The 14477-nt window shown below is 35.1% G+C and overlaps 1 pseudogene across 1 annotated transcript; it reads right to left on the bottom strand.

The window, feature by feature from the left end:
* Window positions 1–3911: 3911 nt before the first annotated feature.
* LOC309606552 (homeobox protein NANOG pseudogene) lies at window positions 3912–10776 on the bottom strand (annotated as a pseudogene). The gene has a single exon. The product of its transcript is annotated as a homeobox protein NANOG pseudogene (transcript).
* Between the last annotated feature and the right edge of the window lie 3701 nt (window positions 10777–14477).

Genomic DNA, 14477 nt, shown 5'->3' with positions numbered 1-14477 from the left:
TTATTCTCTTCCTCTCCTGTCCTGTGTCCCTTCTTTTTCCCAACTGCTAGCTCTGCTGACCAACAGCAACAAGATTGGGAGGAACTAGCTTTCCACAGACTTTTCTACCACTTCCCTTTGTAGTCTAACCCCATGGGCTGGACACGCCTGAATTCCAGATCTCCCTGCAAGCTCCACCCTATCCTCCAGTGCCCCTGTTTCAAGAGAGCTCATTAGTGACTTTCCTCTGTTCCTCTAACTTCCCTCTGAAGCCGATTTTCCCTCAAATTGTATAAACTTTAATTTCCGCAAGAGATTCTTCATTGCAAACTGCTTTCCTGATTTACCCTAATGGATACAGAGAAACTCAGTGACTCTTATTCATGGTTCTTATTTTACCATAACCTATATCACATTTTTCTTGTATTAACAGAGGTGTTAATTAACAGAGGAATTATAACAGTTACATTTTATTTTAGATATTTGCTATATATCTGGGCGTTTGCTTTTGCAACTTCAGAAAGAATTATGGGAATTATGAAGCACTCCATGAATAATTGCAAAATAATTTTCTTTTAGAGAAGACTCTTTTTCTTTTTAAGGGAACTCTTAAGGGAAGTGTCACAAGAATTTATTTCATCTCTTAACTCAATATTTCATATAGAATGAGAGGGAATTTGAAATGAAGGTAAGAAATCATATTGAGTGAATTCTTTTTCTTCAGATAGTGGTTGCAGCACCCTTCATGTCTTAGTGCTTACTTCCCATTAACCATACTCAGAATAGTCCTTCACTTTTTATTTGTGACCATGTGTGGTTAAACAGTAAAAAGTAGCTGATTGTCAACATTAGCAGCATGTTCATTCTCTCTTAATATTTAACGATACAGACTCTCAGAAAGGAGATGGTAGTCAGGGAGCCCAGTGCTATACTTCAATCAATTAAAAACAAAACAAAACAAAATTCAACAGCTGTAGCCTGCATCTGACATCTTTGGAAAGCACCAAAGGAAGCCTAACCAGTTTTACCTGGAGGAACCTTTTCAAGATTCAGTGGAGAAGGAAATATATTGGAAAATGAGTGCTGGATGCTTGCTGTTGTTTTCTGCCTGCAAACACAGGTAAACCCAGAGCATTCTGTCACTCAGATGGAAATTTAACAGGGGAATATAAAAGGCAAAAGTAGGCTTTTTGTTTCCTGGGGTCTGAATAGCCAGAGAACATCATTAATTAATTTCACTTTCAAAGGTGAAATGTGTGTGAAGGGACCAGTGAGTGAGTGTCACTTTTGCATTTTCCAGGAGACAATACACAAGCCTAAATATTTGACCCTAGATATTGGTGGAAAGCAGTATTGTCAAGACCCAAAATGAAAAACAATTTTAATAAGAAATATTCACGTGGTTTAAAGAAGTTTAAAAAAAAAAGCTCATCTGTAAAATATCTCAATCTTACTTCTATCCTCAGACCCACACCACATCTCCAGCTGCAAACAACTTTTTTTTTTTTTTTTTTTTTTTTTTAAATTTTTATTTATTTATTTTTATATATATTTTATTTTTGGCTGTGTTGGGTCTTCGTTTCTGCGCGAGGGCTTTCTCCAGTTGCGGCAAGCGGGGGCCACTCTTCATCGCGGTGCGCGGGCCTCTCACTATCGCGGCCTCTCTTGTTGCGGAGCACAGGTTCCAGACGCGCAGGCTCAGTAGTTGTGGCTCACGGGCCCAGTTGCTCCGCGGCATGTGGGATCTTCCCAGACCAGGGCTCGAACCCGTGTCCCCTGCATTGGCAGGCGGACTCTCAACCACTGCGCCACCAGGGAAGCCCTGCAAACAACTTTTAATTGCTATGTATCCCTCCAGTGTTTCTATGCAAGTATAAGAACATATGAACACATATTCTAAGTTTCCTCTTGTACATCAAAAAAATCCTACGCTTTGATCTGAATCTTGCTTTTTTTCACTTATATCTCATAAAACTGTTCATATATGTAAATAGAGAATTTCATCTCTTTTTTCCTACAACGACATAGTATTTCATCTTGTCGATGTACCGTAGATCATTTAACCATTCTCCTGTTGATGGAATCTTGGCTTGTTTCTAATGTTTTGCTATTACAATACCAGATGAGTAATCTTGCGTACATACCGTCTTATACATGTGCAGATACATCTGTTGAATAAATTCCAAGGAGTGGTATTGCTGAATCAAAAGGTAAAGCATTTCTCATTTAGAGAGAAATTGCCAAATTACCTTTGTTAGCCATTGTACTATTCTGCAGTGTCACCTGAGAAAAATGAAATGAGTCTATTTTCCCATAACCTCACCAAAATGGCTGTTGCCAAACTTTTGGGTTTTTTGTTGATCTGAAAAATGAAATCTGGTACTGAAATTTAGTTTTAATTTGCAGTTCTTTTATCATAAGTGAGATTTAGCAGCTTTTTACATGTTTAAGGGACATTTGTACTTTTTCTATGAGCTCTGTGTTTACATCCCTAGCTCATTATTCTTTTGGAGGTTATTAATATCCTTCTTCTCAACTTCCTGTAGAGCATGTTTTTCTCCTGTGTTATGAGTTGCAAATTTTTTCCAATTTGTTGATTGTCTTTTAACTTTGCCATGTATATATATTATGTGTATATATATATATATATATATATATATATATATAATTTTTTTTTTACCTTGCAAAACTTTGTACTGTTTAAGTAATCAAATTTACCATTTTTTCCTTTTGAGTAAGTTAGAACGGGCACCCTCACTCCAAAATTATAGAGAAATCCTCCCATGTAGTCTTCTAAATTTGTATGGCTTATTTTTCACATTTAAATACTTGTTTAATTTAAAGTTTATACTAATGTGTAATGTGAAGCATGGATCCAACGTTATCTTTTATAGCTGTCTGTTTCACAACTCAGTTATTCCATAGACTATTGTCCTATTGATCTATCCAAACACCAGTACTATATTTTAGTAATTTGTTTTTTTAAAATAAATTTATTTATTTAATTAATTTATTATTTTTAGCTGTGTTGGGTCTTCGTTTCTGTGCGAGGGCTTTCTCCAGTTGTGGCAAGCGGGGGCCACTCTTCATCGCGGTGCGCGGGCCTCTCACTATCGCGGCCTCTCTTGTTGTGGAGCACAGGCTCCAGACGCGCAGGCTCAGTAATTGTGGCTCACGGGCCCAGTCGCTCCGCGGCATGTGGGATCCTCCCAGACCAGGGCTCGAACCCGTGTCCCCTGCCTTGGCAGGCAGATTCTCAACCACTGCGCCACCAGGGAAGCCCTAGTAATTTAAGACTAATTCTTCCTCAGTATTCTTCCTCCTTCTCCCCCGTGGTTGCTTTCCTAATATTTCTTATTTGTTTTTACATGTGAACTTTAGAATCCCTAGGATAGCAAGTGTTATTTTATCAGCATAGCATTAAAGTGATAAAATAACTGTTTCCAAGTTTCTCCCATGAAGATTTTGCAGATTTCTTTCATTATTCCTAAGTATTTTATCTTCATCAATAATATTTATTTTATTTACTTCTATCATTTAACTGTTTTTTTTTGTTGTTGTTGTTGTTCCTACTTAACAAAGCTGCTGACATCTGCATATTTTTTTAACCCCACAAACTTACTGAATTATCTTATCATATAAAGTATCTTTTTTCAGTTGATTCTCTTGGGTTTTTCTGGGTATACAATCATGTCATATGCAAATAGTGATCACTTTGCCTTCTTTTAAATTCTTATACTTCTAACCTCTTTCTTTCATAAAATTTTATTGTTTAATATCTTAAACAATATGTATGGTGGTGGGCATTTTTACCTTATTCCTAACTTTAGTGTGTCCTTGTTGAGCATGACACTGGTCCTTTTTTTGAGATATAAATAGTTTATCATACTGAAAAAGATCAATTCATTCCAATCTTATTGACACTTAAAATCAAGAATTGGTGTGGAATTTGAAAAAAATTTTTCTAGCATGTAAGCATATGATCATATTTATTTCAATACATAGATCTATATAATACATTATATTAATACATTTCCTAATGTTGACCGAATATTGTATTCCTGTTATAAAACCCGATTGGTCATGATGTATTAGTTTTTTAATGGGCTACTGAATTCTATTTGTTAATATTTTGTTTGTGATTTTTTAATCAATATTTATAGTAATATAAATCCATAATTTTTGCATGTGTGTGCAGTCTTTGTCACATTTTGGTAGCAAGGGAATGCCAACTTTAAAAAGAATTTTTAAATTGCCTCCTTTTTTGATGTCCAATCTGGCTGCTATGGAAGAGATAATAGCATTGGAATGATCTGATCCTTAAAGATGTGACAGAATGCTCCTGTGAAGACATATCAGTCTGTTTCTTTTGGTGGCCAGGGGAGTGGATATTTCTTATACTACTTTTGCTAATTTTTTCCCAATAAAATCAGTCTGTAAACATTATTTCCTAATTCTATTTTTTTTTCTTTTGAAGAAAAAGGAGGTCATGAGGCAAGTGACAATGAAGTACTCGAGAACTGATTTTTAATTACTAAATTGAGAAAGAAGGGAGATTATTTTTTAAGTGATTATAAAGTGCTAGTCCTTTCATTTAATTCTCACTAAAACTCAGTTAGATAAATATTACCGTCTCAATTTTACAGGTGAACAAAATGAATTTCTAAGAAGTTATGTAACTTTCTCAAGATCATAAGCAGCAGAGCATGATTCCAACTCTTGTCTCCGTGACAACAAAGCCCAGATATTAAGATTGTACTATTTTTCTCTCTTCTGCTTTCCAGAGATGTAATGTATAATGAATGTATAAATTAGGAGATATAATTATTCTATACTGTAGTTATTAAGATGCTTAAAATCAAATGAATACTCAACAGCTTACATCACCACTCAGGTTGTTGTCTGTATCTGCATTCAATCATCTCATCAAACAAGAGGAAAAGGATGCTGAGACCTCCTAAGCATTGAGGGGTTTGACTTGGTAGTGAGAAAAATGAAGCTACCCTTTGCTGGTAATAATGGGACATATTGGTCAGATTGGCCCCATACTGAGTGGCTCTCTAGTAAAATCATCCTGTTATCTCTTTTCTAGCATCATGTTGGGCCAATTCGTAAAGAATTAGTTTAATTAAAAAAAATTTTTTTTATAACAAATGCAGCCAGTAAGCCGTGCTTACTTCCTTAAATAAATTCCAGACTCTTCTGGTGAGAAGAACTATAGAATTACTATATTGCTATCTTGGTGCTGAAGCTCATATGAGAATGGTGAAATATTAATCAAAGGAGTAAGAGCTTCCCCCAAATCTCATATTGACTTATCCCTTTTCCCCCCAATAACATTTGCACTCCAATCACTCTCCATTTAAAACCCTACTGATCCTAACTCTATAATTATCAGCCTGAAAACTGTTTCTTGTAAGCCTATAATGTCTTGAAGTTTTTCACCATAAAGTCTATGAATTTCAGGTTAATCTATAAGCCCTCAACAGTGTGTTATCAAATTATATAAATCCTAAATAGCAACTGAAATGAAAGGGATCTGAAAATAACTGAACTTATCTTAGCACAAAGCACATAGCACACTGAGTTTTCTCCTTATTCTGTGGCTGTCAAGTATCTCAGATTCAGCAGCAGCTTTGCACAATAACCTCAATAATTTCATACAGCATGTGCTTTCCTAAGGCTTTGGAGGAAAATAAATCAATATCAGTGGTTTAGTGAATTAATCTCTATTGTCTCCTCTTCTAACTGGTGGATATCAGAGAAAAATAAAGCAAAATCAAATTAACTTGCTTATTTTTAATTAAATCCATATATCTACTATTTGAATTGACTAAATATGATAAATAACAGCTTTATAGCAACACATACACAAACAGATACATACCCATATTCTTTTCAGAAGATCATATAATTGCATATTCTGACTGTTCCCCATATCATTCATAAAAGTTGGGTTTATATACCAAAGAGAGACTAGAAGTAAAATTGTCAGTACTTTTCAGAAAGTTAAAATTATGGCTCTCACATAAACACAAAACAAGCAATATTAAAAATGTAAGGACTAAGTGTCCATCAACAGATGAATGGATAAAGAAGATGTGGCACATATATACCATGGAATATTAGCCATAAAAAGAAATGAAATTCACTTTGTTATAAAGCAGAAACTAACACACCATTGTAAAGCAATTATACTCCAATAAAGATGTTAAAAAAAAAAACTCAAAAAAAAAAGAAAGAAACGAAATTGAGTTATTTGTAGTGAGGCGAATGGACCTAGAGTCTGTCCTACAGAGTGAAATAAATCAGAAAGAGAAAAACAAATACCTTATGCTAACACATATATACAGAATCTAAAAAAAAAAATGGATCTGATGAACCTAGGGGCAGGACAGGAATAAAGATGCAGACGTAGAGAATGGACTTGAGAACACGGGGCGGGGGCGAGGGTAATCTGGGATGAAGTGAGAGAGTAGCACTGAAATATATATACTACCAAATGTAAAATAGGTAGCTAGTGGAAAGCAGCTGCATAGCACAGGGAGATCAGCTCAGTGCTTTGTGACCACCTAGAGGGGTGGGATAAGGAGGGTGGGAGGGAGGTGCAAGAGGGAGGGGATATGGGGATATATGTATACATATAGCTGATTCACTTTGTTATACAGCAGAAACTAACACAACATTGTAAAGCAATTATACTCCAATAAAGATGTTTAAAAAATTTATGGAGATATCACTACACAACTACCAGAAAGAATAAAATAGAGAAAACCTGACAATATTAATTACTGGTAAGGATTGCTGGTAAGCAGCAGGAATACATTGCAGTTAGGAGTGCAAATGGTATAGCCACTTTGGAAGATAGCTGGGCAGTTTCTTACAAAACTAAGCATACTCTTTTTTTTTTTTTTAATGGGTAATTTTTTTATTTATTGGTACTTATAAACGAACCAGCCAACTGGTAGTATTATGATGTGGACAAATCAAAACATCTTTCTATAAATACTAGAGTGGTGAAAAAATTAGGGGTTGTAGTAAAATAGCAAAAAGGGGTAGAGGAAATCAGTGAAGCACATTGTAGCTTAACCCTTCACCTTAACAACTGAGGTTCTTAACAAGTAAAGCCTCCCCATCCTAGAAAATATGAATAATCCTTCATCACACATCTTTGTACTTTTGCTTCCTCTTCTTGAGGTTAGGCTCTAGATCCTAAAGATATCCAAAAAATAGTATTATAACCTAGTTATCTATAGCCGCAGTCATCTTTTATCATGTTGTCCGTAGAAGCCAATGCTTCTGAAACCTCTTTGATTAGACACCAATCATACACCCCCAAATTGACACAAAAGGCACAATGAAAAGCAGCTTATCAAGGCAGAGAGATACATAATTGTAAAAGAAAATTTCTAGGGAAGTAATACAGTCACGGCTCAAATTGAAATTGAATAATACAGCCATCGTTACAAATCTTCAGGCTGTATGTTCAGAGAGTAATTTGGGAATAAATCCATGATTTGCTGTTGGGAATTGAAATACTTAGCAGTTTGCTGTATTATGTTATAGCTTTCCCCAGCAGTTTCCAAGGTGGCCTGACAGGAGAATTTTGCTGGAACTGGATCTGGGACTGCAGGAATTCCTCAACATAGTTGTTGAATTGATTGTTCCAAGTCTAGTTATTCCAGGCTTGGGGGCACCAGGTCTGACTGTTCCAAGGGTGTTTGCTCCAGGATTGACTGTTCCAGCTCTGGTTGCTCCAACTTGGGTTATTCCAGGTCTGGTTACCCAACATGGGCAGGTTTCCGGAAGAGTTCACCAGGCATCCTTGGTGGTAGGAATAGAAGCCCGGATATTCTGTAGTTGCTGGGCCCTGAGTCACAATGTTGCTATTCCTTGGCCAGTTGTTTTTCTGCCAGCTCTTACGTTTCATTCTCTGGTTCTGGAACCAGGTCTTAACCTGTTTGTAGCTAAGGTTCAGGATGTTGGAAAGTTCTTGCACTTGCTGGAGGCTGAGGTATTTCTGCCTCTGAAATCTGACATTGAGCACACACAGCTGCGTCTGAGAGAACGCGGTTCTGGTCTTCTGTTTCTTGACCAGGACCTTCTCTTCCTTCTTCTCTGTGCTCTTGTCTGCAGCCGTGGACAGTAGTTTTACTCTGGGGCTTGCGGAAGAATCAGGACTGTCCAGTCTCCATGTCGTGGGTCTCAGCAGATGACATTTGCAAGGACACATAATTTTCTTCAGGCCCATAAATCTCAGGCATTGGTGAAGATTCCCTAGAATTGGATGCTTTGGGGCCACGCAGGCTTTGGGGACGAGCTGGGTCCATACCCATGTTGTTGAATTGAAGGAGAGGGAGAAAACCAAAGAGCTAGATAGATGGTAGGAAAAGTCCAGGCTTAAGAATCTAGGTAGAAGAGCTTAGAGAAAGGTGAAGATCTCCAGATGTAAAAGTATTAAAAAGATGGGATGAAGGGAAGTCACCTGTGTGATAACAGAAGCCTACCAGCCCAATGTAGGAAAATGACCAAAACTAAGCATACCCTTACCATACCATTCCAGTAATTGTGCTTGTTGATATTTACCCAACTAATTTTAAAATGTGTGTCTACAAGAAAGCCTGCATGGAAATGTTTATAGCTGCTTTATTAATAATTGCCAAAAAATGGAGGCACCCAAGATCTTCTTGAATAGGTAAATGAATAAACAAACTGTAGCCCAGCCACCCAATGGAATATTATTCATCAATAAAAAGAAATGAGCTATCAAGCCATGTAAGACTTCGGTGAATCATAAATGCCTATTGCTAATGGGAGTCAGCCAGCCTGAAAAGGCTATATACTGATGCATTTATAAGACATTCTGGAAAAAGCAAAAATACAGAGATAATAAACAGATTAGTAGTTGCCAGGAGTTTGAGGTTCGTGTATGTGTGTGTTTGGTGGGTGTGTATGTGTGTGTGGCGGGGAGGTGTTACAGAGTGGAGGCACAAGAGATTATTTAGTGTCGTGAAACTATTCCATATGATACCATGACAGTGGGTACATGCTACACATTTGTCAAAATCCATGAAACTTTACAGCACAAAGAGTGAACTTTAATGTATACAACTTAAAAAATATTATTTAGAAGGCTGAGGGATCCCAGAATAGAATGCAGAATCGAATTGGGTTGCAAATGTATGAAACAACCTCACTGACAGGAGTGCGGGTAAAAGGTGCTGACCTAACCCTGAAAATAAGTGGAGTCTGAAATTCTAAACGCCAAAGCAATAGTACATACACTCCACACTTTAGTCGAGAAAGTTGTTTCCCCTGGGGATATAGGTTAACAATTCTGAAATCACTACACCTGTATGCTAGAAATGAACGATAAAGGCAATAGATGGTATGGTAGGAACAAGTTTTCCTGGTGTTGGAGTGTAATCTAAGAAAGTTTTCATAGAAGTAATATTCGATTTCATCCTGACAGAACATACAGAATTCCAGCAACAAGAGAAAGAGGAAAGGACATTTCAGTGAGAGGGAATAGTTTCAGCCAGTTGTCCTCAAACTTTTAGGTCTCAGAAACCCTTTACATTTAGCACCCAAAGGGCTTTTTTAAAAAAATATGCATTATATTGATTAATATTTTGCTATCATGAATTAAAACTGCTGTGATTTTGACATATAATTTACGAATTCCTTTTAAAATAAAATAATAAACCTATTCATTATATGTAAACTTGAACTCCCATGCCCCACTGAGGGTGAGTGTGGCAGCAAGACTTGCTTTCACCAAGGAAATGTAAGCAAAAGAGACAGGTGCCGTTAGAATTGGAATATTTTAAAAACTAGTGACAATTTCCCGTACTGTCTCTTTTCCATTGCCACTGCCATGAGCAACATTAAAAATGGTGGCTGCATCCACAGCCTGCAAGGAGGATCTAGAACACTTGCCCTAGTTGAGTCATGAGAGACACAAAACATGTACAATACATAAACCTCTGTTGTTAAAAGCCACTGAAATTTGAGGGGAAGCGGGTTGTTTGTTACCATCACATAATGTAGCCTATCCATTCAAAATAAAATGAATCCTCTGGCTGTTAGAGATATAAACCACTTCTCTGGCAGCTTAAATGGGGATATATGTATGTGTATAGCTGATTCACTTTGTTATAAAGCAGAAACTAACATATGATTGTAAAGCAATTATACTCCAATAAAGATGTTAAAAGAAAACTTAATTTAGTCTCTAACAAAGTCTTTTCTGTAACCATCATTTTCATAGAAGGGAAGGGTTTATGGTTTTCTGATTATCATGGGACAGCACATTTATCCAGCATCTAACATTTCAGGAAGATGCCTTCGCATGCATCTTGTTATATATCTTTTAAGTAGAAATTATTATTTCTATCTTACAGATGTTGGAACTAAAGATTAAGAGTTTTGTAAAATACACAGATTGCACGACCAGTAAATAATGTACTCTCAACTTGAGTCAAGTTCTGAATTTGAGGTATATACTCTTCCCATATGCTGCGATTCCTTTGGTTAATCTAAAGACAAAAAATTGACTATTATCATCTAAGGGAAGTTTCTTATTATGTTTATTTTCTATAAAAGGTTAAGAATCTCATTTAAGCAATTTCCTGGATCTTCTGAAACCAGTTTTTAAATAAAGGTGATCTTTTGTTCTGTGTTCTGAAAAGGAGTTCCTCTTTAAATTCTTCTGCCCTAGGTAACTGAGTTTATACAAAACAGTAGTTCCAGATAAATTCCAAGAGAAACTGGTCTTCTTGCCTTATGGAAAAGGCAATGCAGGGGGGGGGGGGGGGAAGGAGATGCAAGGTTATTTTCTTTTGTCACTCAACAAGATAGACTTTTCACCCATTTGGGGAAAAATAAGGAGACAATTATAACCATGTCAATCACTTTCCTAGTCTTTCAACCAGTGTAAAAAGATTGTGGAAGTTTAAATTTAAAACATAAAAAACAATTATTTGTAAATTTTACTTTTGTCACTTCCTGGATGGACACTTGTATTACTCAGATAAACTCTGGTTACATTTTCCTACTTATACAATCAAGAAAATGGTACCCCTCTAACAAGATTATAGCAAAGTTTGTTTTTTTTAATTTCATAAAATAACTAGCACAGAGTTTGCCATAATGGTGATTACATTTTATTTCCTCCAGATTCCCCATTAAAAAGAACCACAATACTTATTCTGAAGAGCTCCAGTTAAACAAAATTTTAAACATAAAGGTCTCAAAATATATGCTCTGTTTCATTTGCAATGAACAGACAGCAGAAAGTGGCTTCATCCATTTCACCGACCACATGTGTCAGAGCAGAGGATTCTGTGAGTAATTTGGCTGTGAGAGTCTTTAGCCACCTACAAAGGGACCAAAACAGCCAGATGGGTGGTTCAATTTATTTCCTAAATCTAGAGAAAGCCTTAGCTAAAGGAATGTGAGCAATTTATTTATCTTTACCTTCAGTTCTAGTGCTCTGGGCAATAATCATAGAAAATGTAGACACAGCTGAAAGCTCACAGAAGCTTCCAACGCTGAAGCCACAAAGACCAAGGTAAATTGCTTACTCATTTGGTGAAAATAAGAGGCAAGATGTGGAATGGCTTTACTTTTTAATAAATGGTATTTATATTTTCTAATTACAAAAGGGAATAATTTAACACATGCATTGTGGTAATTTTAGAAGACACAGAAAACTAAGAAAGGGTAATGAGAAACCATATAATCCCATAATAAAAATGAAACCCTAATCTCAGGTAACAAATTGTTGTCAAGTAAAAAGATTTTAATTGATTTTCTCTTGCTATGAAATTAAGATATTGATATTAATATTTAGTTATACTTACAGAATTTATAATGAAATACTAAATCAACAAATATCACATATATTGTTGATTTGTAACAATAAAGTTTTGATTGAATATATCATAGATTAAATTTCCAAGATTTTTAATGGATCACTGTATTTTAGTGTATAGATATATCACATTATATCTGCTTCTGAAGGATATTTAATTTAAAAAAATTTTCTGTATTCTAACCATTACCACAATGAACCTTTTTATTCATATGTACAATTTATTTAGCAAAACTCTAAAATTGGAGACTTCTAGCCAAAAGTTCTAAACTATTTAAGGCTTTCAAACTGTCCTCTGGAAAAAGCATAAATATTAAAGTTAAATAATACAAGCCATGTGAGAAAGTGTTCATTTTTCCATACTTGTGCCAATACCAAATATCAATCTCATGATCCAGCAATCCCACTACTGGGCATATACCCTGAGAAAACCATAATTCAAAAAGAGACATGTACCACAATGTTCATTGCAGCACTATTTACAATAGCCAGGACATGGAAGCAACCTAAGTGTCTATCAAGAGATGAATGGATAAAGAAGATGTGGTACATATATACAATGGAATATTACTCGGCCATAAAAAGTAACAAAATTGAGTTATTTGTAGTGAGGTGGATGGACCTAGAGTCTGTCGTACAGAGTGAAGTAAGTCAGAAAGAGAAAAAAAATACTATATGCTAACACATGTATATGAAATCTAAAAAAAAAAAAAAGGTTCTGATGAACCTAGGGGTAGGACAGGAATAAAGCTGCAGACGTAGAGAATGGACTTGAGGACATGGGGAGGGGTAAGCTGGGACGAAGTGAGAGAGTAGCATTGATATATATACACTACCAAATGTAAAATAGATTGCTAGTGGGAAGCAGCTGCATAGCACAGAGAAATCAGCTCAGTGTTTTCTGACCACCTAGAAGGGTGGGAGGGAGGCGCAAGAGGGTGGGAATATGGGGATATATGTATATGTATAGCTGATTCACTTTGTTATACAGCAGAAACTAACACAACATTGAAAAGCAATTATACTCCAATAAAGATGTTACATAAAAAATCTTTTAATATCCCATATTTTGTCAGTCTACACAATAACAACACTAACGAAAGCCAATTCTTATTTTCTTTGAAGGTTAATGACCTTAAAAATAACATCTTCATGTTCTTTATTCTTATATATTGCTTCTTTGAGTTGCCTGTTCAAATTCTTTCTCTATTTGTATTTTTGATCTTTTTTCCCCTCTTACTGACTTTTAAGATACATATGTATACACACACACATATATATCTTTTTATCTTCTACAAATATTGTATCTTTCTAGTTTGCCATATGTATTAATTATGTTTATTTTTCTTCCATTACCATTAGGTAGTTTTACATTTTTATATAGTTAATCTTTTTATATCTTCTATCATGCTTTAAAAGTTTTCCCAGTACTCAAATTTCAAAACTCACTTTCTTATATTTCCTGGTTTTTAAAATGATCACATATCTAATTAATTAGAAAGTCAGTGTGATATAAAGTATGAGATCTAAATTTATATGTTTAATGGTGTATAGCTATTCTAGCATTATTTATTGACTATTTCTTACTTCCCCTACCATTTTGAAATGTTAACTTTAGCATGAAAATTTTTTCTACCTATACACTAGTCTTGTAATACTCTTAATTAATTTTGGTGTATAGCGTGAAGTAATAAGCCAATATAATTTTTCTCAAGAATTACTAGTTTTCACAGCACCACTGATTGAATAATCTTTCCTCTTCTGTGTCCTACAATGCTCGTTCTCCCTAATATTGAATGGATATACGTGCAGTGGTTTGTTTCTGGACTATTTTATTCTATGATTATATTTATTTCTCCCTGTACCAATGTTACAATATGTTAATTACTATAGCTTTATAATTAGTCTTAATGTTTTGGAGGCTATATCCTTATCTCCTTCACCTTTTGCTTCCTCAGGTATGGCATGAATCATCTTGACTCTGCTTTTCTACATACATTTTAGAACAGCTTGGAAGATTTTTATTGGGATTGAAATTTCATAAATCATTACAATAGTGAGTACAGTTTTATTATCCAGAAAATGAACTATCTATATCATTATTCCAACATTCTTTTATGTTTTTAAACTACATGTGTAAGGACTTGCACCTATTTTATTAGATTAATTCTTAGTTTCTCATATTTTTTGCTAAGGTAAATAGTATTTTTTTACATATGCTAATTTTGTTGCTATTGTACAGATTTTTACTGCAGTTTGTATGCTTATCTAGTGTTTAGCATACTGACGAATGTTTCTTCTAATTATTTATCTGTAGCTTCTCTTGTATTTTCCATGAAATAACCATATCTATCAATCTGAAAATTCTAACAATTTTTTCTCTTCTAATTCAATCCTTATATTTTTAATTTAATTTGTTTGTCTCCTGTATAGGTTAGGGCACCTCTCTTGTCATCTTTGGCGTCAACAGATGTAATATTATGATTTATAATAATATTAGTAGTATTAGTTATATATATATGTATATATGTGTGTGTATGTGTGCATATATATATATATATATATTTATATATTTGGTTTCCATCCCCTCTCCTGGCACAGAGCTCCTAAAACCCTTGGACTT

This window comes from Balaenoptera borealis (assembly GCF_965194805.1).
Source record: "Balaenoptera borealis genome assembly, chromosome: 11".
NCBI lineage: Eukaryota > Metazoa > Chordata > Mammalia > Artiodactyla > Balaenopteridae > Balaenoptera > Balaenoptera borealis.
The sequence above is the reverse complement of the archived record's forward strand: the minus strand, read 5'-3'. Positions and strand labels throughout refer to the sequence as shown.